This window comes from Pan troglodytes, chromosome 8 (assembly GCF_028858775.2).
Source record: "Pan troglodytes isolate AG18354 chromosome 8, NHGRI_mPanTro3-v2.0_pri, whole genome shotgun sequence".
Taxonomy (NCBI): domain Eukaryota; kingdom Metazoa; phylum Chordata; class Mammalia; order Primates; family Hominidae; genus Pan; species Pan troglodytes.
The window spans coordinates 17,704,389-17,729,502 of record NC_072406.2 but is presented as its reverse complement, the minus strand read 5'-3'; the positions used below and the strand labels follow the sequence as shown (position 1 = coordinate 17,729,502).

The window sequence follows — 25,114 nt, the reverse complement described above, 5'->3', positions numbered from 1 at the left end:
TATGCTGGACATTGAAGGGTGTGGAGGGAGGAGAAGAATTTCATTAAGCGAGGAAAATGGCTTTCAGCAGAGATGGGATGCAGTGTTGTTCCCCCTACCCAAAGGCAGGAAAGTCCCCCCATGTGGTTGGGTCTGGGGCTTTTATGGACTCAGAAGGGGGAGTGCATGCTGATTGGTTTGTGAGTATGCAAAAAAGGTTAAAGTGAAGATACCACTCAAAGGTGGACATGACAGTGTAGAAAACCAATTAGGAAAGGCTAGGTATATGTAAAATAGGTGAAGGATGGGATCAATCACAGGAAAGTGCGACAAACAGGAAGACAAATTCTCAATCTGGTTTGAGGATTTAACTTGTAGTTTGGCTTTCAAGCTTTAAACTGTGCTGGGGTTGGAGGTGGGATTTCACTGAGGACTCACCCCTATCTGCCTAGGCATTTGGCTGCATCCTGCCACTCTCAAAAATACAAAATGATACAGCCACTTTGGAAGACAGTTTGGCAATTTCTTACAAAACTATACATACTCTCACCACATGATCCAGCAGTCAGCAGTCATGCTTTCTGACATTTGCCTAAATGAGTTGAAAACATATACCCACACATAAACCTGCCCAAGGATGCTTATAGCAGATTTATTCATCGTTGCCAAAACTTTGAAGCAACCAATCTGTCCTTCAGCAGGTAAATGGATAAGCTGTGCTACATCCAAACAATGGAATATTATTCAGCACGAAAAATAAATGGATCTATCAAGCCATAGAGAAACCTTAAATACACATTACTAAGTAAAAGAAGCCAATCTAGAAAGGCTACATACTATCTAATCCAAACTCTATAACATTCTGGAAAATGCAAAACAATGGATACAGTAAAAAGATCAGTGGTTGTCAGGTCAGGGGTTGGGGGAGAAATGGATGAGTAGGTGGAGCACAGGGGATTTTTAGGGGTGTGTAATTATTATTTCATAGACTCTGTAACGGTGATTATCCATTTGTCAAGACCCGTAGAACGTTACCACAAATAATATTCCCTAATGTAAACTATGGACTTTACTTAATAATAATGTATCAATATTGGCTGGTCAATTATAAGAAATATACCACATTATTGTAAGATAATAATTGGGGCGATTGGGGAGAGAGGTATGGAGGTATATATGAGAACTCTGCATTTTTTTTCTCATTTTTTTCTGTAAACCTAAAACTGCTCAAAATAAAAGATCAGTGGATTCCAGGGACTCAGGGAGAGGGAAGGAGGAATGAATAGGTAAAATACAGAGGTTTTAGGGCAGTGAAACCATATTGTATGATCTAGTAGTGGTGGATACATGTTGCAATGGTTAATATTGAGTGTCAACCTGACTGGATTATAGGATGCAAAGTATTGTTTCTGGGTGTGTCTGTGAGGGTGTTGCCAAGGGAGATTAACACTTGAGTCAATGGACTGGGAAAGTCAGACCCCCCCTCAATCTGAGTGGGCACCATCTAATCAGCTGCCAGCATGCCCAGAACAAAAGCAGGCAGAGAAAAATGGAAGGACTAGAATGTGCTGAGTCTTCTGGCCTCCATCCTTCTCATGTGCTGGATGCTTCCTGGTGTCAAACATCAGACTCCAGGTTCTTCAGCTTTGGGACTCTTGGACCTATACCAGTGGGTTGTCAGGGGTTCTCAGGCCTTCGGCCACAGACTGAAGGCTGCATTATCGGCTTCCCTACTTTTGAGTTGTTGGGACTCAGACTGGCTTCCTTGCTTCTCAGCTTGCAGACGGCCTATTGTGGGACTTCACCTTGTGATCGTGTGAGTCAATGCTCCTTAATAAGCTCCCCTTACATATACATCTATCCTATGAGTTCTGTCCCTCTAGAGAACCCTGACTAATACACATGACATACATTTGTCAAAACCCATAGAATGTACAATGGAGAGTGAACCCTGTGATAATGTATCAATATTGGTTCATCAATTGTAGCAAATGTTTCACACTAATATAACTTAAATAAGAGGAGAGAGTAGGGGTAAGGGTGGGTGGGAGAGGTGATATGGTGAACTCTCTGTGCTTTCCTATCAATGTTTCTCTTAACTTAAACTTAAAACTGCTCTAAAATTGTCTGCTAATTGTATTTTTTAAAGTACACTTGCCCCTTTTGTCTAGTGCTGAGCTGGTCCCTAGACTACCCATCCCATGGTGAAGGCAATGGTCTTGGCTCACATGTCACCCAGACAAGGGAGCAGAAAAAAATGGTTAAAATTCAGTGATGGATCCTGGTTTCCGACTTTCCATGTGCATGGAAGTGAGAAAAATGGAAACGTGGGATTATAGTGCCACTAAATACCTTCTGCAGCACAGAAACCTCTCTCACTAGTAATGTGTAAATGTAATAACACCAGTAACTTTTTTTCTGACTGAAAACAAGTAGCAATTTATTTCCCCTTGATGATAAAAGGGCCAGAAGCCTTTCCAAATCCCTTTCCCCATGGGACAAGATTGGAGCTTCGGGAAGTGTATGGGCACCATAAGTCTGAGTGGGGCCATTTGTTGGGGGAGGTAAGGAGCAAACAAAGATGTCATAATGTCCTGTGCTAGGAAAGAGGAAAACATTCTCATTCCTGCAGCCAAGGAATAACCTGATGAAAAACTGTTTCAAATTGGAGTGATGACTTCTTTGGAGAAATGCTTATGCAAGTTTTTTTTTCCCCCATTTTTCAACTGGGTTATTTGTTTGTTTTTTTGCTATTGCATTGTAGATTTTTACATAGTTTAGATATTAACCCCTTATACCTGTTATTAACAGTATGCATACTTTAAAATATGTTTAAGATAGTTGATCTCATGTCAAGTATTCTTGCAAAAAAAAAAAAAAAAAATCCAAAAACTAAAACCAAAACCACACACAAAAGGACATAAGAAAATGTTTGGAGGTGATGGGCATGTTTAATGCATCGTTTGCAGTGATGATATCACAGGTATATGCCCATGCCCAAATCCATCCAGATGTATCCATTAAGTGTGTGCATGTTTTCATATAACAATTATACATTCATAAAGCCAAAAAATGTTGAGGGATGATTTATTGGCTATCAGGGGTCGCAGCAATGAACAAAATGGGAATACTCCTTAAAAATAAAGAATACTGAGATTAAATAACTAAGAAAGGCAGAAATTGCTGCTTGCTATACGTCAACAATAAATGAGCAAGAACCAAAGATGTCACCATGGTTTTCAGTCTGGAAGACTGAAATTCTCTTTTGGCCTTGTGCACAACCTGCCATCTAAGAGCACTGAGTTAATTATTTAATCAATACTGCTATGCCCTCCATGGGCTGTCATCCCAAGTAAAGCCCTTGGGAGCTTCATGCATACAGCTGTGGATGACAATCATGGCTTGGCCTGTGTTGCTGGTATTCTAAAAGATGTTTGATACCATGCAATGCAGCACTGCATGTCCCTGGTAAGCTTGGTGTTGGTGGTTCTGTAACCTAATTCTCCTGCTTGGCATTCTGCAGGTGGAATATCACCCTTACCTCAACCAAAGCAAACTCCTGGAGTACTGTAAGTCCAAGGACATTGTCATGACTGCATATTCTGCCTTGGGGTCTGACTCAGACAAAGACTGGTAATAATCTTCATAAAGTTATTTTGTTTATTTTTTTTAGGTGGGGGTCTCATTCTGTCATCCAGGCTGGAGTGCAGGGGCACAATCACAGCTTGTTGCAGGCTTGACCTTCCAGGCTCAAGTCAGGATCTTCCCTCCTAGACCTCCTAAGTAGCTGGGACTACATGAGTGCACCACCATGCCTGGCTAATTGTTTACTTTCATTTTTGTAGAGACAGGGTCTCACTACGTTACCCAAGCTAGTCTTGAATTCCTGGGCTCAAGTGATCCTCCCACCTTGGCCTCCCAAAGTGCTGGGATTAGAGGTGTAAGCCACGGTGCCTGGCCTATGAAGTTATTTTAATCATAGATACTGTACCTTCTGAAGTAATCTCTCAATCAGCTGGCAAAATTAAAAATAGACAGCAGGAATAAATTCATCTGTAAACCTTTTACCTAACCCAGACCTACATTATAAGAACTAAATAGAACTGCCACCTTCCATTCCTTTGTCCTTCTTTGGTTATAACAAAAGATGCAAAACAGATATTGAGACAGCCAGAAGGTAATGAGGAAGGTTCTGGAGGATTAGCATCCCTGGCCAAAATAAGCAGCCTGCAAGCAAAATGGATATTCAGCCTCAGACTTGCAGCACCTCTGCCTCTCCTCTCAGGGTGAAAAAAGGAAACCCAGTTCTCCAGGAGGATCCAATACTCAATGCCATTGCTGAAAAGCACAGGCGAACTCCAGCCCAGGTTGCCTTGTGCTACCAGCTGCAGCGCGGGGTGGTGGTCCTGGTGAAGAGCTTCAATGAGAAGAGAATCAAAGAAAACTTCCAGGTACAGGGCATGGTGGTGGCAGCAGGGGATTGACAGAGGCACATCATTTCCCCACGGTATCTGGGTTTTTGCAAAGCTCTCAAGGTGTATTTGGGCAAAGCTTATCTCCTTTTACATTCTATGCATATAAGCATATAAGCACCATATTTAATTGCTTTGTCTCCCCTTGCTGCAAGGGAGAGTGTGATGGTTGGAAAGGACACTAAAGAGAAGGTCAGGAGAGGGTCCTAATCCTGGTTTTTCCCCTATAGTATGGCACTGGGTAAGTCATCCCTTGATTTCTATAGCTGTAAAATAAAGGAATTAGATCACATGAGGTTTGGGCTTAAAATTCTCTAGGATTTCTTTGCTATAATGATGGCTCCCCAATAAAAGTATCTGAGGGAAGATTAACCATGCCAATCTCAACTTTATAAATGGACAAATTCCCATGACATGCCACTGAATGAATCCTTGGTCCATGAAAACTCACTCATAAAACCTACACAAAGTCCTACATGGATTTGTGTGTTTGTGGAGAGGGGAGAAGAGGAACAGCAATTGCCTCAAGGATATTAAATTGATCTTCTCACATTTCTGACAGGTTTTTGACTTCCAGCTGACACCAGAGGACATGAAAACCACAGATGGCTTGAACAAGAATATACGCTATTAGTAAATGTCTATGTAAGTAGCTTGTTTCGTTGTTGACACTAGGGAGCAGGACAGTGGGGGAATTCCGTTCATTTCAGCCCACAGAAGGCAGGGTTTGTTGCTTAGGAAAGTTGTTGGAAAACATTTTTTCTTCAGACTTCATATCAGACATTTTTTTTTCTCCAAGGCTCATAGCTCTGCCCAGACAAGAGTGTGAGCAGAACTCAATATAGACGGAAGCTCCCCGTTTAAGACTGGGCTCTCCTGGCTCCACACTGCCTCTGTGTGTGCCTCATCACTAGGCTTCCCTCCAATCTACATGCTAATAATTCCATGGTTTCTATCTCTAACCTAGACATTTTTCTTGGTCTCTTGTAGCCCACTGATTTTCTTTTAAATTAAAATTCCCTAGAGATAGTTCTATTTATTCCCACAGTTCAAACTTAATACACTTAAAATTAAAGCCTTCAATGTTTTCTCTATATATACTCTTCATGGTAATACTACACACATCACCATTATGGCACAAACCTCATCCCCTACATCTAAATAACCACCTAGTCCTGTTGATTCTGTATTTCAACATTTCTCATGTTGATTCTAAATTTCAACATTTCTCATGTTTCTCTAATTTCCATCACAAAGCCCACCCCCTCTGATTCAGGTTTTGAACCTGAATCAGCTCTCTTGCAAGGCTGGCCACAGGGGTGGATCTTCAGCTGTGGTTTCTGAACAATGTTCAGAACTTTGCTCAGGTCTGGGGGGGGTTTCAATAGTAAAGAGTAAGCAGGTTCGGAAAATCAAGAAGGAAAAAGGGAACAGGCTGAGTATCAAGCAAATGGAGGTGATAATGAAAATCCAATGGCAGGAAAAAAGTTATTTCCAAAGATAGACTTTTAATGGCCCTTCAAACTTTTAGACTCTATGATTCTCAGAAGGCTGTAGAGAAAAATCTGTAAGCTATTTTTTTTTCTGTTCAGTGACATTTAGTACATACATGTATGTAAACATCTCCAAACACGGGAAGAGCAAGCAATCCAGTAGCTCCTGGACAGACTCCCATCCTCCCCTGCCAACCAGCCCCTTAACTCCCTTGAGGCTAACATGGTCTTTGTCACTGTTAGTTCAGTCACTACAGGAGCCTAAAATTCCTGGTTCCCAAATAGCTCTGTGTACACCACCTCAACATGTTTTCACTGTGCTTTCTGAAACTCCTACTCAACCACTGGCAAAACCGTTTTATCTTTGTTGTCTTCTCTAAATGTTCTTTTCACCTTTTCCCAATAGCTGAAACCCCATTTCTCTTGGTAGCACTGATTCCTGTCAGCCCTCTCCAGTTGGGGCTGTTATCCTTCCCAAGATCTTAGTAGTGCTAAGCCTGAATATTGAGTAGGAACACTCTTTCTAAAAGCATTCAGCTCTGGACTTTGTGTCATCAGATGAACCCAGCACTACCCCTGTCCTTTGCAGTCATCAGGGCTGCATTCCCAGGTCTTCTCTCATCCACCGAAGATTTTAGTTCCTAGTTTTCATCCTCTCCAACAGTAGACCTGTCATAATTTCTTTTGATTTCAACACTACAGAGACAGTCCTTGTAATAGTCTGATCTTTCAGTTTTGTGACTTTCCTCTTCCAATGTGTTTATCCTTCAGTCTAACTCAGCCTATCAACCTAATGGTCTCATTCTAGACCTTGTCATTATGAGTTACTATAACCATGCCTGGATGTCAATTTTAAATTCTTACACTATAGTCATCACCTCCTACATGTCCCGCTCCTTCTCTACATGGCCAACTTCAACAATCCTTTGATTACCACATGAGCTATAATTCACTGACCGTACCACCTTTTCACTGTTACTTGACCCTCTAATGTGCCCTCTGTCCTTCTTTGCCTACTTAAATTATGGGGTCAATCAATATACCAACATCCTTGTAAATACCCTCAACCCTTGCCATTTCTTCTAATGTTCTTTGCTGGTTTCTCTGCATTAGCTTGACCTCTCAGTTTTGGAGTGACTTAGAGCTCAACCTAGACCTCTTCTCCTTTCTCTATCTACTTTAACATCATTGTTGATTTCATCTAGTCTCATGCTTCAAATATCATCTAAATATAGATTCCCCAAATCATATCCAGCCCAGTTCAAGGCTCTGGAGCAAGGTTTGTATATGTGTCTACTTGCCTCTACTTGGATATCTACTATGCATCTCCAACTTATCATGTCTGTAACTGGGCTCATACTGGTATCTGCAATCCCTTCCCCAATACACACAGACACACAGACACAGACACACACACACACACACACCCCACACTCATACCGATATCTTTATGATAAAGTAACTGGCTCCTGGTAGTGCTCCCTCTTCTGTACTTCAGCCCCAGGCATAGTAGCCACAGTGAACAGGTTAAAAAGGGTGTACACAGGAACTCCTCAATATGTGGGAGACTGCCATCTCACTCAGAGTTGAGACCAAATTCCTTACACAGACCTACAAAGGCCAATAGACACTCCCTCCCTTAACTCTCTGTGTCCCTGTCCTGCTATTCTCCCCACTCTTGACTCCAATGGAGCACCAGTGACCTCCATGCTGTTCCTGACTGCATTAGTCCACTTTCACACTGCTGATAAAGACATACTCAAGACTGGGCAATTTACAAAAGAAGAGAGGTTTAATGGACTTACAGTTCCAAGTGTCTGGGGAAGCCTCACAATCATGACAGAAGGCAAGGAGAAACAAGTCGCGTCTTACATGGATGGCAGCAGGCAAAAAGAGAGCCTGTGTAGAGAAACTCCTGTTGTTAAAACCATCAGATCTCGTGAGACTCATTCACTATCACAAGAACAGCGCAGGAAAAACCCACCCTCATAATTCAACCACCTCCCACTGGGTTCCTCCAACGACACATGGGAATTGTGGGAGTTACAATTCAAGATGAGATTTGGGTGGGGACACAGCCAAACCACATCACTGACATATGTCAGGCCTGTCTTAGGGCCTTTCCACTGGCCATTCCCCCTGCCCAGAAAGCTCTTTCCCCATAGAGCAGGATTGCTCACTCCTTTACATCCTTCAGGTCTTCACTCATGTATCACTCGATGATGCCTTCTCTGTCACTTATCTAAAAATGCAACTCATCCTAGAAGAGCCTTTCTCTCTATTCTGATTTATTTTTGTGCTTGACACATATCCCTAACTTACACACCATATATTTTACTAGTTTATTTAGCTTATTTTATCTTTACCACATTAGAGTGTTAGATTCTAAGGGCAGGGTTTTTGTTTTGTTTTTGTTCTTAAACTAGTCTCTCCCTGGGTACTCAATACATATTGGTTGAATAAATAACATAATAAAATGAGAAACAGGGTAGGGGTAACAGAGAGTGGAGATGCAGGCAGGAACCCCTAACAATAAATATCAGTAATATTAATCAACAATAACTATTCAATGACTTGGCATTTTCTATGTCAAAAATTATTACTTCATATACAGAAAGAATTTGTATCCCCCTTGCTAAAATGGAACTACCCCATTGAAGTGACTTCATCTTCTAACCACTGTATCTCTCTCTAGGTATAATATAAAATTTTCTCCCAAGAAAAGTCATAGACAAATCATTTCTGAATGTTTGACATACATTGAACAGTAATAATTTTATCAACTTCCTCATTATCACCTTAAAATATTTATTAACTTTATATATTAAATCAGACTAAGCATTGTTTTAAAAAAGAGAGAATTTGTTTCTGCCCTCCTGGAGGTTCAAAATATAAACACAAATAGTTTATCTCCTCAAGCTGTAGAATGACATATTGCAAAAATGGAATGCACTGGTATATTTGCAAATGTGTGCCCACGTGTGTAGGTATATTTATTTTCCACAGTGTATTCAAAACAGCATCATGCAATAGTATGTTATTATCATAAAACTAGTTGGGTTTGTACTTAACTCACAAAGAAAACTGTGTTAATTGTAGGCTCACACCAGTTTAACAGAAATCTGTCTTTATGAGCCCAGAAACAATGAATTGACTAAGACTTTCCCTTTCCTTTTCAGCTTTTCTCATCACCCAGATTATCCATTTCTTGATGAATATAAAGAAAAGAGTCTGTGGTTGTTCCAGAGTTTATTGATTTGGGTTGAGATGAATAGAGAATATCTCATGGATGGGAAGTTTTCTTGTTTATTCCAGATTGATTAGCCTGCTCAGTCACAAGTTGGCCTAAGACCCCGGATCAGAAAATAAAAGTATCTAAACCTAGTTTTCTCTTGATTCCCGCCCCCACCCCACCCCCACAACTGCCAAAATAAAGATGTATTTGAAATAACCTAATCTGCTGCAGCCTTGGCATTTGCTTTTTTGTTTCTTTCCCATCTCACTGAGGCTAAAATGCTGACATCCCTGGAAGGGGTGATCACAATGGATGTGAATCTCTCAAAAAAATGCTAATAATTTGGTATACCTTCAAATTTGCAAAATCTACTTTTTTTACTTGTTTGTAGTTCTTGAGCATTTTTTCTTTTCTGTGAATTATCCACACTATACAAATATATTAGATATTATAAATGAATGTAAAACTTAATATATAACACCCAAAATGTCCAGGTTTTAATTTTAAAAGTTACTTATCATACCAAGAACAAGGATGGTCTCAAGTTGAATAAATAAAGATAAGCAACAGATGGTACACCCAGATGATCAAGATATTATAATTATCTGACCAAGATTTTAAAGCAACCATTGTAAAAATGTTTCAACAAACAATTATAAACACACTTGCAACAAATGAAAAAACAAAAAGTTTCAACAAAAAATTAGAAAGTTTTAGAAAAGAAATAGAAGATAAATGAATAACCAGATTTGGAAATTTTAGAACTGAAAAACACAATACACAAAATTAAAATTTTAATCAATGGAATCAATAGCATAACATAAGAAATAGAGGAGATAATTATTGATCTGGAAGATAAAGCAATATAAATCATCCAAGAGGAGCAACAGGGAGAAAAGAGACAGAAGAAAAGGAACAGAGCTTCAAGGACTTGTAGAACTATAACAAAAGACTTAACGTTCATGCCATCAAATCCTGAAAAGAAAGGAAGCAAAGGGTGGGCTGGAAAAGTGCTTAGAGAAATAATGGCTACTTTAATTGCTGAAAGCTTTTCAAATTTAGAAATACACATAAACCTACAGAGTAAGAAGATAAGTTATCTTCAAACAATATAAACCAAAAGAAATGCACACCAAGACACATCATAATTAAATGCATGAAAACTAAAAGAAAAGCTTGTGAAAAAGCAAGAGAAAAATGTCACCTAACCTACAGAAAAAAAAGAATTCAAATAATTGTGAATTTATCATCAAACAACCATGGAGGCAAGTAACAATAATTTTCAAATGCTGAAAGAAAATAATTTTCAATCCAGAATCTTGTATCCAGCAAAAATATCTTTCAAAATAAAAGAGACATCAAGGCATTTGCAGACGAAGGTAAAATAAAAGATTTTTTTTCCAGAAGACCTAACCTAAAATAACGGCTAAAGTTAAGTTCTCTAAACAGAAAGAAAATGGAAAAAAAATAGAACCTTGTAACATCAGGAAGAAAAAAAGAACAAATATGCAAGCAAAAATATGGGTAAAAGCAGTAGATTGTTCTTGCCCTCTTGAGTTTTCTAAATGATGTTTGGCAACTGAAACAAAAACTAAATGTCTTATATGGTTTTAAATGGATGTGGTAGAAATATGTAATGAAATTCTATTATAAATGGGGGAGGGTAAAGGAACATGAAGGGAGGTAAGGATTTTGTACTTCTTTCAAAGTGATAAGATAATGACACCAATACACTGTGATAATTGTGTGTATGTAATGTAATACCAATAGCAACCAATGCTATACAAAGAGAAACACCAAAAAATGCTATGTATTAATCAAATTGCATCCAACAGGATCTAACTGGGATTTATAGAACATTCTACCTAACAATAGCACAAAACAGATTCTTTTCAAATTCCCAAATCGCATAATCAAGCAGACCATATTCTGGCCATAAAACAAACCACAACATCTAGAAAATAACCAAAATTATAAAAACCTGAACAAATAGAAATTAATTGAAATTATACGGAGTATGTTATCCAACGAAAAATGAATCAAATTAGAAACCAAAAACAGAACAGTAACATGAAAGTCACCAAACTCTTGGAAATTACACAACACACTCCTAAATAATCCACGGGTAAAACAGGAAGTCTTGAGCGAAATAAAAAAGTACATTGAACTGAATGAAAATAAAAACGCAACATATCAAATTGTGTAGAACACAGCTAAAGTAGTGCCAAGAGGAGGGTTTATAGAAAAAAGGGGAAAAGTCTTAAATCAACTATCTAAGCTCTTATCTCAAGAACCTAGAAAAGGTAGAGCAAAATAACCCAAAGCAAGCAGAACTATGGAAATAATAAATAGAGGAGCTGAAATCAATGAAATTGAAAAGAAAAAAACAGAGAAAAAAAATGAAGCAAAGAATTGGTTGTTTGAAAAGATAAAGTTCAAGCAAGCTTCTAGCAAGACTGACATAAAAAAAGAGAGAAAATATAGACTACCAACATAAGGAATGCAACAGGGAATTATGCTATAGATCCTGTAGAAATAAACAGGATGGTAATGGGGTACTACAAACAACTCCACACATACACTTCACAAGTTATATAATGGACCAATTCCCCTGAAAAATACCCAAGCTACCACAACTCACCCAACATAAAATAGATCATTTGAATAGCCCTATTACTAAATTGAGTTTATAATTTTAAAACTCCCAAATAGAAGTCTCCATGTCCAATTTCACTGGGGATTGCTTATAAATGTTTATAGAAGAATTAACACCAATTCTATACAATCGCTTCAGAAAACAAAAGAGGAGGGAACACTTCCCAGTTCATTTTACAGAGCTAGCATTACCCCAATATGAAAATGAGACAAAAACGGAAAGGAAGAAAGAAATAAAACTAAGAACAATATCTCTCAAAAATATAGATGTGAACATCCTCAACAAAATATTAGCAAATAGAATTTAAAAAAATATAAAAAGAATTATACACAAAAACCAAGTATAGCTTATATCAAGGATACAGGGCTGGTTCAATGTTCAAAAATCAGTTAATATAATCCATCATACTAAAAAACTAAAGAAGAAAGTCACATGATCATATCAATTGATGTAGTGAAAGCATTTGACAAAATTTAACATCCATCCATAATTAAAACTTTCAGAAAATAGGACTACAGGATAACTTTCTAAACTTGATAAAGAACATCTGCAATAACCTACAGCTAAGCTGAATTCTTTGTCCCTAAGACTGGGAAAAAAGCAAGGATGTCCACTCTCAGCACTCTTTTTAAACACAGTGCTAAAAGTTTTAGCCAATACAGTAAGACAAGAAAAGTAGATAAAAGGCATACATATCACAAGAAAGAAAACTGTTTCCATTTGCAGGTGATGTGACTGACTACATAGAAAATTCCAAGGGCTTATGTCAGCAAGATAACTGACTATAGAGGTTCCTACACTTCTCCCCACCCACAAAAACAGACCAAAGCGATGAAGAAACAACTACATTTTGACCAGAGCAACTAAAGGAGAGCTGTAGAGTCTTTAGATAATGGATGAGAGAAACTCTGTGGAGCAAAGAGACTCAGGATGGCCATATAGAGAAAGGAATAAAACACGCTGCCTCTGCCACTCTGTCATCCAGTCAGGATCAGCTCAGAACCAGGAAGAACTTCTCTCTGTGGGAAAAAAGTAAGCAACAGGAACCCAGAAGCTGGCATTGCCACCACAGACCGCTGTAGTCTTTGATAGTGGAGAATCTTACAGTATTTACAGGCCTGACCCCAGTTTAGGAAGCTGCCTGGAGTTTATACAGCTGCATTACTCCATAGAAAGAGCCCACATTATTTCCCAAACCCCCAACGATCCAGTCTCCTACTAAGCTGCACCATCTTAAAACTGGAGCCATTATTAGAGTGTGCCTGCTCTGGGGGCAGTATATATATCACAGTGAGGTTTCAAGAGTCACCAAAATAGGAAAGCTGCAAACTTGAAATGCTCCAAGGTTTTCGTTACAAAGATAAGAAAGACGGACCCTGAGGACGCTGCCTCTCACTTTGACAAAGCCCAGACAATGAGTCACATCAAGTAACACATGGCTTGGAAAAGGAAGGAAAAACACTGGAAGGCCAACGCTGTTCTTATCACTGCTACACAGAGCTGAAAGCAATGCTAGAACTGTGGGTTAAAAAGAAACTAGTCAAGTTCTTCAATGGATGAATGGCGTTATCTTTGCCATGCAATCCTACTCAGCAATGAAAATAAACTGACTATTGGCACATCCAACACCTTGGCTGAATGGCAAGGTAATTGCGGTGACAGAGGAATGCCAGTCCAAAAAAGTTACATAGTATGTAATTCCGCTTATACTGAATTTGTAAAATAACAAAATTATAGGAATGAAGAACATACTAGTTGCCAGGGGTTAAGGAGGCAGCAGAGGCAGAAGACAGCTGAGTGCAATTAGAAAATGGTGACAGGGAGGGCCCTCATGGTGACGGAAATGTTTTGTACCTTGACTGTGGAGATGGAAACGTGAATGTGTGAAAAATTGTACAACAGTGAACACACACACAGACACCAAGGAATGCAACCAAAACTGGAGAAGTCTAAGACAATATCAATATCAATATCCTGGTTGTGAATCCACCTTTGCAAAATTATGACTGAGACAGTGAAACAGATCTAACTTAACTGACTCCATCTTGCTTCTAACCCCCAAGTTGTCCTTGTTCATTCCTGAGGGTAGGTTGAACTAACTTTGGGAGTAACTTAGTTTATAGTTTAAACAAAGACGGTAACAGCCCTTTCCCACAGCAGACCTCCTTCTTGCCTGGGGACTAGATTTGCCTTTGTAGGATTAACATTAGCCACAAGATTAGAAATTATGGTTGAGGAGTCATGCAGCTGGAGGCTACAAGATTCTGACCCTCCGTAAACTGCTCCTAAGTGCCTGGGTATTTTGCAGACCCTGCACTTGATGGATCAGCTGGCCCCACTCAGATCAGTAAACTGACTCATCTGATATTGTGGCCCCCACCCAGGAAATGACCGAGCACAAGAAGGCAGCTTTGACTCCCTGTGATTTCATCTCTAACTACTCAGCACTCCTGGCTCACTGGCTTCCCCCCACCCGCCAAGTTATCCTTAAAAACTCTGCTCCCGGAGCCTGCAGTGAGCCGAGATGGCGCCACTGCACTCCAGCCTGGGCGACAGCGAGACTCCATCTCAAAAAACAAAAACAAAAACAAAAACAAAAACAAAAACAAAACTCTGCTCCCTGAATGCTCCGAGAGACTGATTTGAGTAATAATAAAACACCGGTCTCCTGCACAGCTGGCTCTGCGTGAATTACTCATTCTCTATTGCAATTTCCCTGTCTTGATGAATTGGCTCTGCCTAGGCAGCAAGCAAGGTGAACCCCTTGGGCAGCTACATTTGTGATAACTTACTATATAGGTTTGCAAGATGGTAACATTCAGGGAATCTGAATAAAGGGCAGACTCTGAATTATTTTTTGCAACTTCCTGTGTATCTATAATCATCTCAAAATGCAGTTTAATTTAAAAGAAAACCAGAAAACTGGTTCCAGTGCTACGCGTCCTCTCTTTGGATTCTTTTCTAGTCCACCGTCAAAAGAATGTGGATGTGGCTCTAGATTTAACCCCTCCTACCTTTTATTATGTAATTCAAACAAAATCTGTCTCGGAGCACAGGAAGGAGGAAGTGGAAATGATAAAGAGGATCATTTTGCTGAAATATAATCAGACCTATTTAGCCTGGACAGTGAAAAACAATGGCCCAATATACATGCTGTTCTCTGAAACTGAATGACAGAAACTTCACGTCTGTCCTGGGATTTGGTACTGCTAGTTACAAAACAGTAAGAATTCAGTAAGTTTGAGAGAGAAGGAGATTGACCAAAAGAACCCTAGGGGAAAACAATCCTTTCTAGAAATTGTTTTCAACATAAAATTTAAATTTTCCCCCAGAATTCCAAATGAATAATGATGAATACAATTTTTCTTTAGCAACATAACTCTCTAACTTGAGCATGTGGTGGCAACAGTTGGGTTGGGGTGGACTCTTTTTGTTAAGCTTCAGTGATTAAAGGCTCAAGTCCTACCAATTTATAATTATGCACATTTTTAAAGATTTTGAAACTTAATACCGATTATCTCTAGGAGACCTATATAAATTTATAGTCCTACCAAAAGTCACTGAAAGGGCTATTTTTCCACAAACTTAATATGTATTGAGGGATTTTCTTTTTCTTCACTTGTCAATGTTTTACTTTTGCTAGTTTGAGTGGGGAAAAGGGAAATTCATTGTCAGATTCACTTTTATTTCAATTATCATTAATTTGCTTACTGGCTTTTGGAATTTTCTTCTTCTGAAAATTACCTGTTCATTTACTTTATGGCCCAGGTTCAAATGCTAGCTTCAATGTTTACTATCTATTATAATCTTTGACAAATTACTTGACTTCTACCTATCTTCTAAAATTTGTTATTGGTATCAACAGTACCCAGTGCAAAGGATTATTCTGAGGAATAAATATAGATACAGGGTACTAACTATAATCAATAATTGTTAGTTACTAGTATCACTCCAATACCATCTTTTTAAATTTTTCATTTTCTTAATGATTTAAAAGATCTGTTTTATGTATTATTTTTGTTTTGTCTTTTAAATGAGATAGAAGTGTTTTTCTTGCAGTATGGTTATTTGACTTTTAATTTGTTTAATGTGAAGTTTGGACATATCTGTTTTTAATGTGTTAGAGAGTAACTTTATTCACCCTTTTTACACCCCATCGTTCCTTCCTTTACTTTTAGGCCAAATAACAAATATTCATCTATATTCCTTTCTAATTTTTCTGTAGTTTTACTCATAGTTAATTCTTTATTCAAATTGGGATTTTGGTACATAGATATGTAGGGATATTTCATTTTTCACTCATGAACTTATTACTGTATCTCTGCAAAAAGAAAGGAAGTTATTACAAGAAGGATAGCCTTGTTGGAAGACTGGCCCACACGAGGGACTCAACGTGAACACACTATAATTCACTTACTCTGTTATTGGTGTATAAGAATGCTTGTGATTTTTGCACATTGATTTTGTATCCTGAGACTTTGCTGAAGTTGCTTATCAGCTTAAGGAGATTTTGGGCTGAGACGATGGGGTTTTCTAGATATACAATCATGTCATCTGCAAACAGGGACAATTTGACTTCCTCTTTTCCTAATTGAATACCTTCTATTTCTTTCTCCTGCCTGATTGCCCTGGCCAGAACTTCCAACACTATGTTGAATAGGAGTGGTGAGAGAGGGCATCCCTGCCTTGTGCCAGTTTTCAAAGGGAATGCTTCCAGTTTTTGCCCATTCAGTATGATATTGGCTGTGGGTTTGTCATAAATAGCTCTTATTATTTTGAGATATGTCCCATCAATACCTAATTTATTGAGAGTTTTTAGCATGAAGGGTTGTTGAATTTTGTCAAAGGCCTTTTCAGCATCTATTGAGATAATCATGTGGTTTTTGTCTTTGGTTCTGTTTATATGCTGGATTACGTTTATTGATTTGCATATGTTGAACCAGCCTTGCATCCCAGGGATGAAGCCCACTTGATCATGGTGGATAAGCTTTTTGATGTGCTGCTGGATTCGGTTTGCCAGTATTTTATTGAGGATTTTTGCATCGATTTCATCAGGGATATTGGTCTAAAATTCTCTTTTTTTGTTGTGTCTCTGCCAGGCTTTGGTATCAGGATGATGCTGGCCTCATAAAATGAGTTAGGGAGTATTCCCTCTTTTTCTATTGATTGGAATAGTTTCAGAAGGAATGGTACCAGTTCCTCCTTGTACCTCTGGTAGAATTCAGCTGTGAATCCGTCTGGTCCTGGGCTTTTTTTGGTTGGTAAGCTATTAATTATTGCCTCAATTTCAGAGCCTGTTATTGGTATATTCAGAGATTCAACTTCTTCCTGGTTTAGTCTTGGGAGGGTTTATGTGTCGAAGAATTTATCCATTTCTTCTAGATTTTCTAGTTTATTTGTGTAGAGATGTTTGTAGTATTCTCTGATGGTAGTTTGTATTTCTGTGGGATCGGTGGTGAGATCCCCTTTATCATTTTTTATTGCATCTATTTGATTCTTCTTTCTTTTCTTCTTTATTAGTCTTGCTAGTGGTCTATCAATTTTGTTGATCTTTTCAAAAAACCAGCTCCTGGATTCATTGATTTTTATTAGTCTTGCTAGTGGTCTATCAATTTTGTTGATCTTTTCAAAAAACCAGCTCCTGGATTCATTGATTTTTTGAAGGGTTTTTTGTGACACTATCTCCTTCAGTTCTGCTCTGATCTTAGTTATTTCTTGCCTTCTGCTAACTTTTGAATGTGTTTGCTCTTGCTTCTCTAGTTCTTTTAATTGTGATGTTAGGGTGTCAATTTTAGATCTTTCCTGCTTTCTCTTGTGGGCATTTAGTGCTATAAATTTCCCTCTACACATTGCTTTAAATGTGTCCCAGAGATTCTGGTATGTTGTGTTTTTGTTCTCGTTGGTTTCAAAGAACATCTTTATTTCTGCCTTCATTTTGTTATGTACCCAGTAGTCATTCAGGAGCAGGTTGTTCAGTTTCCATGTAGTTGAGTGGTTTTGAGTGACTTTCTTAATCCTGAGTTCTAGTTTGATTGCACTATGGTCTGAGAGACAGTTTGTTATAATTTCTGTTCTTTTACATTTGCTGAGGAGTGCTTTACTTCCAACTATGTGGTCAGTTTTGGAATAAGTGCGGTGTGGTGCTGAGAAGAATGTATATTCTGTTGATTTGGGGTGGAGAGTTCTGTAGATGTCTATTAGGTCCACTTGGTGCAGAGCTGAGTTCAATTCCTCGATATCCTTGCTAACTTTCTGTCTCGTTGATCTGTCTAATGTTGACAGTGGGGTGTTAAAGTCGCCCAGTATTATTGTGTGGGAGTCTAAGTCTCTTTGTAGGTCTCTAAGGACTTGCTTTATGAATCTGGGTGCCCCTATATTGGGTGCATATGTATTTAGGATAGTTAGCTCTTCTTGTTGAATTGATCCCTTTATCATTATGTAATGGCCTTCTTTGTCTCTTTAGATCTTTGTTGGTTTAAAGTCCATTTTATCAGAGACTAGGATTGCAACCCCTGCCTTTTTTTGTTTTCCATTTGCTTGGCAGGTCTTCCTCCATCCCTTTATTTTGAGCCTATGTGTGTCTAATGGAGAGCCAAATCATGAGTGAACTCCCATTCACAATTGCTTCAAAGAAAATAAAACACCTAGGAATCCAGCTTACAAGGGATGTGAAGGACCTCTTCAAGGAGAACTACAAACCACTGCTCAACAAAATAAAAGAGGATACAAACAAACGGAAGAACATTCCATGTGCATGGATAGGAAGAATCAATATCGTGAAAATGGCCATACTGCCCAAGGTAATTTATAGATTCAATGTCATCCTCATCAAGCTACCAATTACTTTCTTCACAGATTTGGAAAAAACTACTTTAAAGTTCATATGGAACCAAAAAAGAGCATGCATTGCCAAGTCAATCCTAATCCAAAAGAACAAAGCTGGAGGCATCACGCTACCTGAATTCAAATTATACTACAAGGCTACAGTAACCAAAACAGCATGGTACTGGTACCAAAACAGAGATATAGACCAATGGAACAGAAGAGAGCCCTCAGAAATAATACCACACATCTACAACTATCTGATCTTTGACAAACCTGACAAAAACAAGAAACAGGGAAAGGATTCCCTATTCAACAAATGGTGCTGGGAAAACTGGCTAGCCATATGTAGAAAGCTGAAACTGGATCCCTTCCTTACACCTTATACAAAAATTAATTCAAGATGGATTAAAGACTTAAATGTTAAGACCTAAAACCATAAAAACCCTAGAAGAAAACCTAGGCAATACCATTCAGGACATAGGCATGGGCAAGGACTTCATGTCTAAAACACCAAAAACAATGGCAACAAAAGCCAAAATTGACAAATGGGATCTAATTAAACCAAAGAGCTTCTGCACAGCAAAAGAAACTACCATCAGAGTGAACAGGCAACCTACAGAATGGGAGAAAATTTTTGCAATCTACTCATCTGACAAAGGGCTAATATCCAGAATCTACAAAGAACTCCAACAAATTTACAAGAAAAAAACAAACAACCCCATCAAAAAGTGAGTGAAGGATATGAACAGACACTTCTCAAAAGAAGACATTTATGCAGCCAAAAAACACATGAAAAAATGCTCACCATCACTGGCCATCAGAGAAATGCAAATCAAAACCACAATGAGATACCATCTCACACCAGTTAGAATAGCGATCACTAAAAAGTCAGGAAACAACAGGTGCTGGAGAGGATGTGGAGAAATAGGAACACTTTTACACTGTTGGTGGGACTGTAAACTAGTTCAACCATTGTGGAAGACAGTGTGGTGATTCCTCAGGGATCTAGAACTAGAAATACCATTTGACCCAGCCATCCCATTACTGGGTAAATACCCAAAGGATTATAAATCATGCTGCTATAAAGACACATGCACATGTATGTTTACTGCGGCACTATTCACAATAGCAAAGACTTGGAACCAACCCAAATGTCCAACAATGATAGACTGGATTAAGAAAATGTGGCACATATACACCATGGAATATATGCAGCCATAAAAAATGATGAGTTCATGTCCTTTGTAGGGACATGGATGAAGCTGGAAACCATCATTCTCAGCAAACTATCGCAAGGACAAAAAACCAAACACTGCATGTTCTCACTCATAGGTGGGAATTGAACAATGAGAACACTTGGACACAGGAAGGTGAACATCACACACCAAGGCCTGTTGTGGGGTGGGGGGAGTGGGGAGGGATAGCATTAGGAGATATACCTAATGTAAATGACGAGTTAATGGGTGCAACACACCAACATGGCACATGTATACATATGTAACAAACCTGCACGTTGTACACATGTACCCTAGAACTTAAAGTATAATAAAAAATATATATATATTTAAAAAAATTCACTTACTCATTCTCCAGTAGTGGGCTTTGGGGTTTAATTCACAGCTTTCTTCTTTTTTAATTCTTTGGGATATTTTCCTGGAAAGAACAAGCAGTTTGTGGTAACACCTCTTTTGACACACCATTGCTAGTAAAAAATATGTTACCCACTTTTTCCTATAAACAAGTTTTGTAAATACCTACACCATAGCTTTCATTTTTAATTCTTGAATTAGGAGTAACAATATATACTTTTCAATTATTTGTTGATTAGCTATTTCATTTTCAATTACTGTTATTTATATCATTTTCTCATTTATCCATTGAGGTCCTAAAGTTTTTCCTTTAAACTTAAATACAATTTTTTTGCAGTATGGCTGTTAAATACTTGCCATCTTTCTCCTTTTAGATTGTTTTCTTTATAAAGACATTGTTAATGCTCATATATTCACACAAATTTTTAATTTTCCTTGTAATCTCATTTGTAGAATGTCAAAGATTTTAATATTTTTTCTCTGCAGAAATAAGTGTTCTGCTTCTGTGCCAACAATTAGAGATTTTAAGTCTTACTTTTTAAATTACTTAACCTAGCTTTAATTAATTTGAGAGTATTCACCTATTTTTTTCCCCAACTTCAGTCAATGGGATCTTATTAATAATCCTTTCATTCATATCCTTGTTTTACAGAAATCATATGAGCCACACAGTTTATATCATGGTTACCTTGGCAATGTCTTACTTTAAGAGTCTAATTTACAATTTGAAGTCTATTTTATTTAAATTAAAGTGAACTGCTTCTAGAAGAGTTTGGAAGCTAACTTATTGAATAGACTTCATCATCCTTTTCTCTCTTCCCTTTCTCTTCCCTCTTCCCTCTGCCCATCTCTATAAAGATTTTTAAAGGAGGCATTTAATTAAAAAGTAATACACAATGCAGCATTAATTTTTCATATTTTATAAGAAAATATATAAATGTCTCATAAACTCCATTAATCCTGGATGGATAATGTCTTCAGTGTGTTAATTTTATTAAAACAAGATCATTAAAATATAGCAGAATATGCTATATTTATATATATAATATATATAATATTAATTTATATATATAATATCCAGAATCTACAAAGAACTCCAACAAATTTACAAGAAAAAAACAAACAACCCCATCAAAAAGTGAGTGAAGGAATTTATCTTTTAGGCCACACACAAAAAGTTCACTTATCTATGGTAAATTATTTCAAAGAATTTTTGACTATAAAGACATATTGGCCAGGTGCGGTGGTTCATGCCTGTAATCCTAGCACTTTGGGAGACCGAGGTGGGAGGATCACTTGAGGTCAGGAGTTTGAGACCAGCCTGGCCAAAATGGTGAGACCCCATTGCTAATAAAAATACAAAAATTAGCTGGGCGCGGTGGTGCAACTGTAATCCCAGCTGCTTGGTAGGCTAAGGCACAAGAATCACTTTAACCCAGGAGGCAGAGGTTGCAGTGAGCCAAGATCACGCCATTGCACTCCATCCTGGGCAATGGAGTGAGACTCCATCTCAAGAAAAGAAAAAGAAGAAGAAGACATATTGCACATTTTTACTCCCCTCCCAAAAAAATGTTCTATATTTGCTAATGTGCTCTGGGATGATGATTAGTTTTTAGAGTTTTTTTAAATTAAATAACACATTAAATCTTCTTTCTTAAGGTTGAAATAGATGTCCGAAAATATTTCTGTCACTGTGAGATTTTGTTGTTAAAATGATAGAAGTGTGGCACCTACAAAAATTTCCTGAACACTTTAAAAGTTTTGGATAGAGTGTTTTAATCTGTTTAAAAATCTTCCAAATAAAATGTTTTGTAAGTTTTGAGCCTGATTGATTACAATTACATATCAAGAGCATATCAGAGGAGATTATAATGTACTGGTCAAATTTCAAAAATTATACAAATGGCAAAGGGGACTGAGAAAACCATACCATGATTTATGAAGAGGACCCAAAGATGGACTTCCCCTATGTGCATCGAAGCATCTCTATGAGGCATCCTTAGCTGCAGTTGACTGCCATGAAAACCGTATTTCAAATTAAACTGAATGTAGAATCCCAAAGTTCACATTTCTAGGTCAAAAAGCATTAAATCAAGAAGGACCAACAAAAAAAGCCAATAAAGCATATTCATACCATTGCTTTGAAAAGAATTTGGTATTAATCACAATATATTAGAGAAAGCACAGAGTTTGGGTTATTAATAAAGCTCTTATTTTTTGATTTTTAAATTTAATCTTCAGATGCTCTAAGAGTATTTAATAATGTATACATCGTATTAGTAAAGCAGTACATTCATATAGTAATAAATCAATAAATATGGATATATTTCTATGCAAATTCAAAAAGCTTTACTGATAGAGGTGCAATCAAAAAAGTTGGCAGCCACTATGAGGTTCCCCTTGTGTGAATCAGACAGGACAACAATGCTGTCCTTGGTCATAAAGGTTCCTCAGAGAGAGTATGAAGAGTCCATCACAACAGCTATCAAAACTGGCTCTTGCCACATAGATTCAGCTTCTGTCTATAAAAACGAAGAAGCAGTTGGATGGGCTATTTGTCAGAAGATTGCAATGGCACCGTGAAGAGAGAAGACATATTCTTGACCTCAAAGGTGCCTGGTGCCTAGTGCCCTATGGACTCATCTTCTACCCCCAGCCTCTAACTCATTCTTTTAAAAACACAAATCCAATATCATGACTTATCTCTGTAAAGATTTCCTGTCAGTTAAAGTTTAAATTCACTGGCCTGGAACATGGGGGGATAGTGTAGGCCTTGCCAACTGTTAAGTCAGGAACTGGAAAGGATCTGAGGTTTTTGCCCCAGTAGAAATATAATAGTCAGCTCCTGACAGTCATACTTGCTGACAATAGATAGACAGACACTGGCGGAAGACACAAGGGCCCTGCCTCAGGAGCTAAGATGGCTCACTACTCTTCAAAAGCAGCAGCCAGAGCCCCAACTGGTGCCTCGATCCCCAATTCCCACAGGTCAACTCCATGAGGGCCAAATGGCACCTGCACATGCATGGAGTGCATTCTAAGGGAGACACCACAAAATTAGAAAATTCTGATCTTACACAGAGCCACTGCTGACCTGTCTATTCTCCTCTCCAGAGAGAGATCACTCATGTAATGTAAGCCATTCTTTTTCAGAGAAAGGAAGGACAGTCTTCCGCTTTTTACCTTAAGATATCTAAAGAGAGATCTGACCCTATTCTTCACTTTCCTGGAATTTCACCTCATACAATGGCTGTAAATGCCTTTGCTCAGAAAACCCAGAATTGGCAGAAATATGAGAAGTGCAGGCAGAATTGTATCCCCACACTTAGATCTTTAGCCTCACCTCTCCTTTTCCTATGCTAATTCTAGCCAGAGGGGAAAAACTGTTGCTTTTTAAGACCATAGTGTTCTTCCAGGCCTCATGATTTTGTTTGCATTTCTGACTGTTTTTCTTTCTCTCACATATCAAATAACTACTCAATGTCTTCTCTTATATCCAGTATATCCTGTGCCATGTCTTCCTCCCTGCCTCTTGGCCTCTGGTACCGAATGTAGTCGTAGCACATATCACACTCAACATTTCATTTTCCATTTGTTGTGCCTGATATTTGTTGTGTTTCAACTGACAGAGAATAGAAACGATGCTTCATTCATATTTGTATCCTAAACCCAATACATAGACTAACACATTGGGATTCAATTTATGTGGGTGAAATAAATGAATAAATTGTGACAAAACTTCAAAGACCATACATGATCTCGTTGATAAAATCCAAATTCCTGGCTGGGTACAGTGGCTCACATCTGTAATCCCAGAAATTTGGGAGGCTGAGGCGGATGTCACCTGAGGTCAGGAGTTTGAGACCAGCCTGGCCAACATGGTGAAACCTCGTCTCTACTAAAAATACAAAAATTAGCTGGTCGTGGTGCTGGATGCCTGTAATCCCAGCTACTCAGGAGGCTGAGGCAGGAGAATCACTTGAACCCAGAAGGCGAAGGTTGCAGTGAGCTGAGATCACGCCACTGTACTCCAGCCTGGGTGACAAAGTGAGACTCCATCTCAAAAAAAAAAAAAAAAATCCAAATTCCTTAGTATGTGTTTAAAGTGATCTGATTTCTACCCACCTTTTCAGCCTCATCTTCCACCACTCATCTCCATGCATTCTAGTCTCTGGTTGTGCCGATGAATTGCTACTCCCCTAGTGCATGCCTTCTTTCCACCTTGAAACACCATATAGAACATTGTAGAAGCTGCCTGAAATATTCCTCTCGTCTTGGGCAGTCTTTCTATTGAACCTTAGGCATTCATCTAAAATGTCTCCACCACCCTGGCCTGATCTTCCACACACTTCCTCTCTGTAGTTCTATGCTAACTTGTGTTACCTCAATTGAAGCACCAATTGCATTGAAATAATTATTTGCTTACATGACTATCTCCACCATTTAATATTGTGGTAAAGACCAAAGACAATTCATCTATTCATTTTTAATGGTGAATATAGGATTCAGCCTGCTGTAGGCTCAATGAATGAATGAATGAATGAATGAAGAAATAAATGAGTGGGTCTATATAAAAACAGTACCCAACTTTCCTTTTTTTCTACATATATGTAAGATCTACTCATATGCTCACTGACTCCAATTTTCAAATGGCCTAAAATTGATCTTCTCAAATTTGTTTCCCTGGAGTAGTTAACACTATGAGCTACGCCAAACAAAAGTCAAAGAATAAATATGACTCGTTTTGACTCGTTTTCCTGAAATGTCAATGAAAGAAATTGACAACATAGATAATATTTATATTAAAACTAACATGGTAAAATCAACAAACTAACTTTATATCCTAAGGAACTAGAAAAAGAACG

At 38.2% G+C, this 25,114-nt stretch overlaps 1 pseudogene; it reads left to right on the top strand.

Moving 5' to 3' along the window:
* LOC450272 (aldo-keto reductase family 1 member C15-like) overlaps positions 1 to 5,088 on the top strand; it is a 39,736-nt pseudogene extending 34,648 nt beyond the window's left edge.
* The last annotated feature ends 20,026 nt before the right edge of the window (positions 5,089 to 25,114 follow it).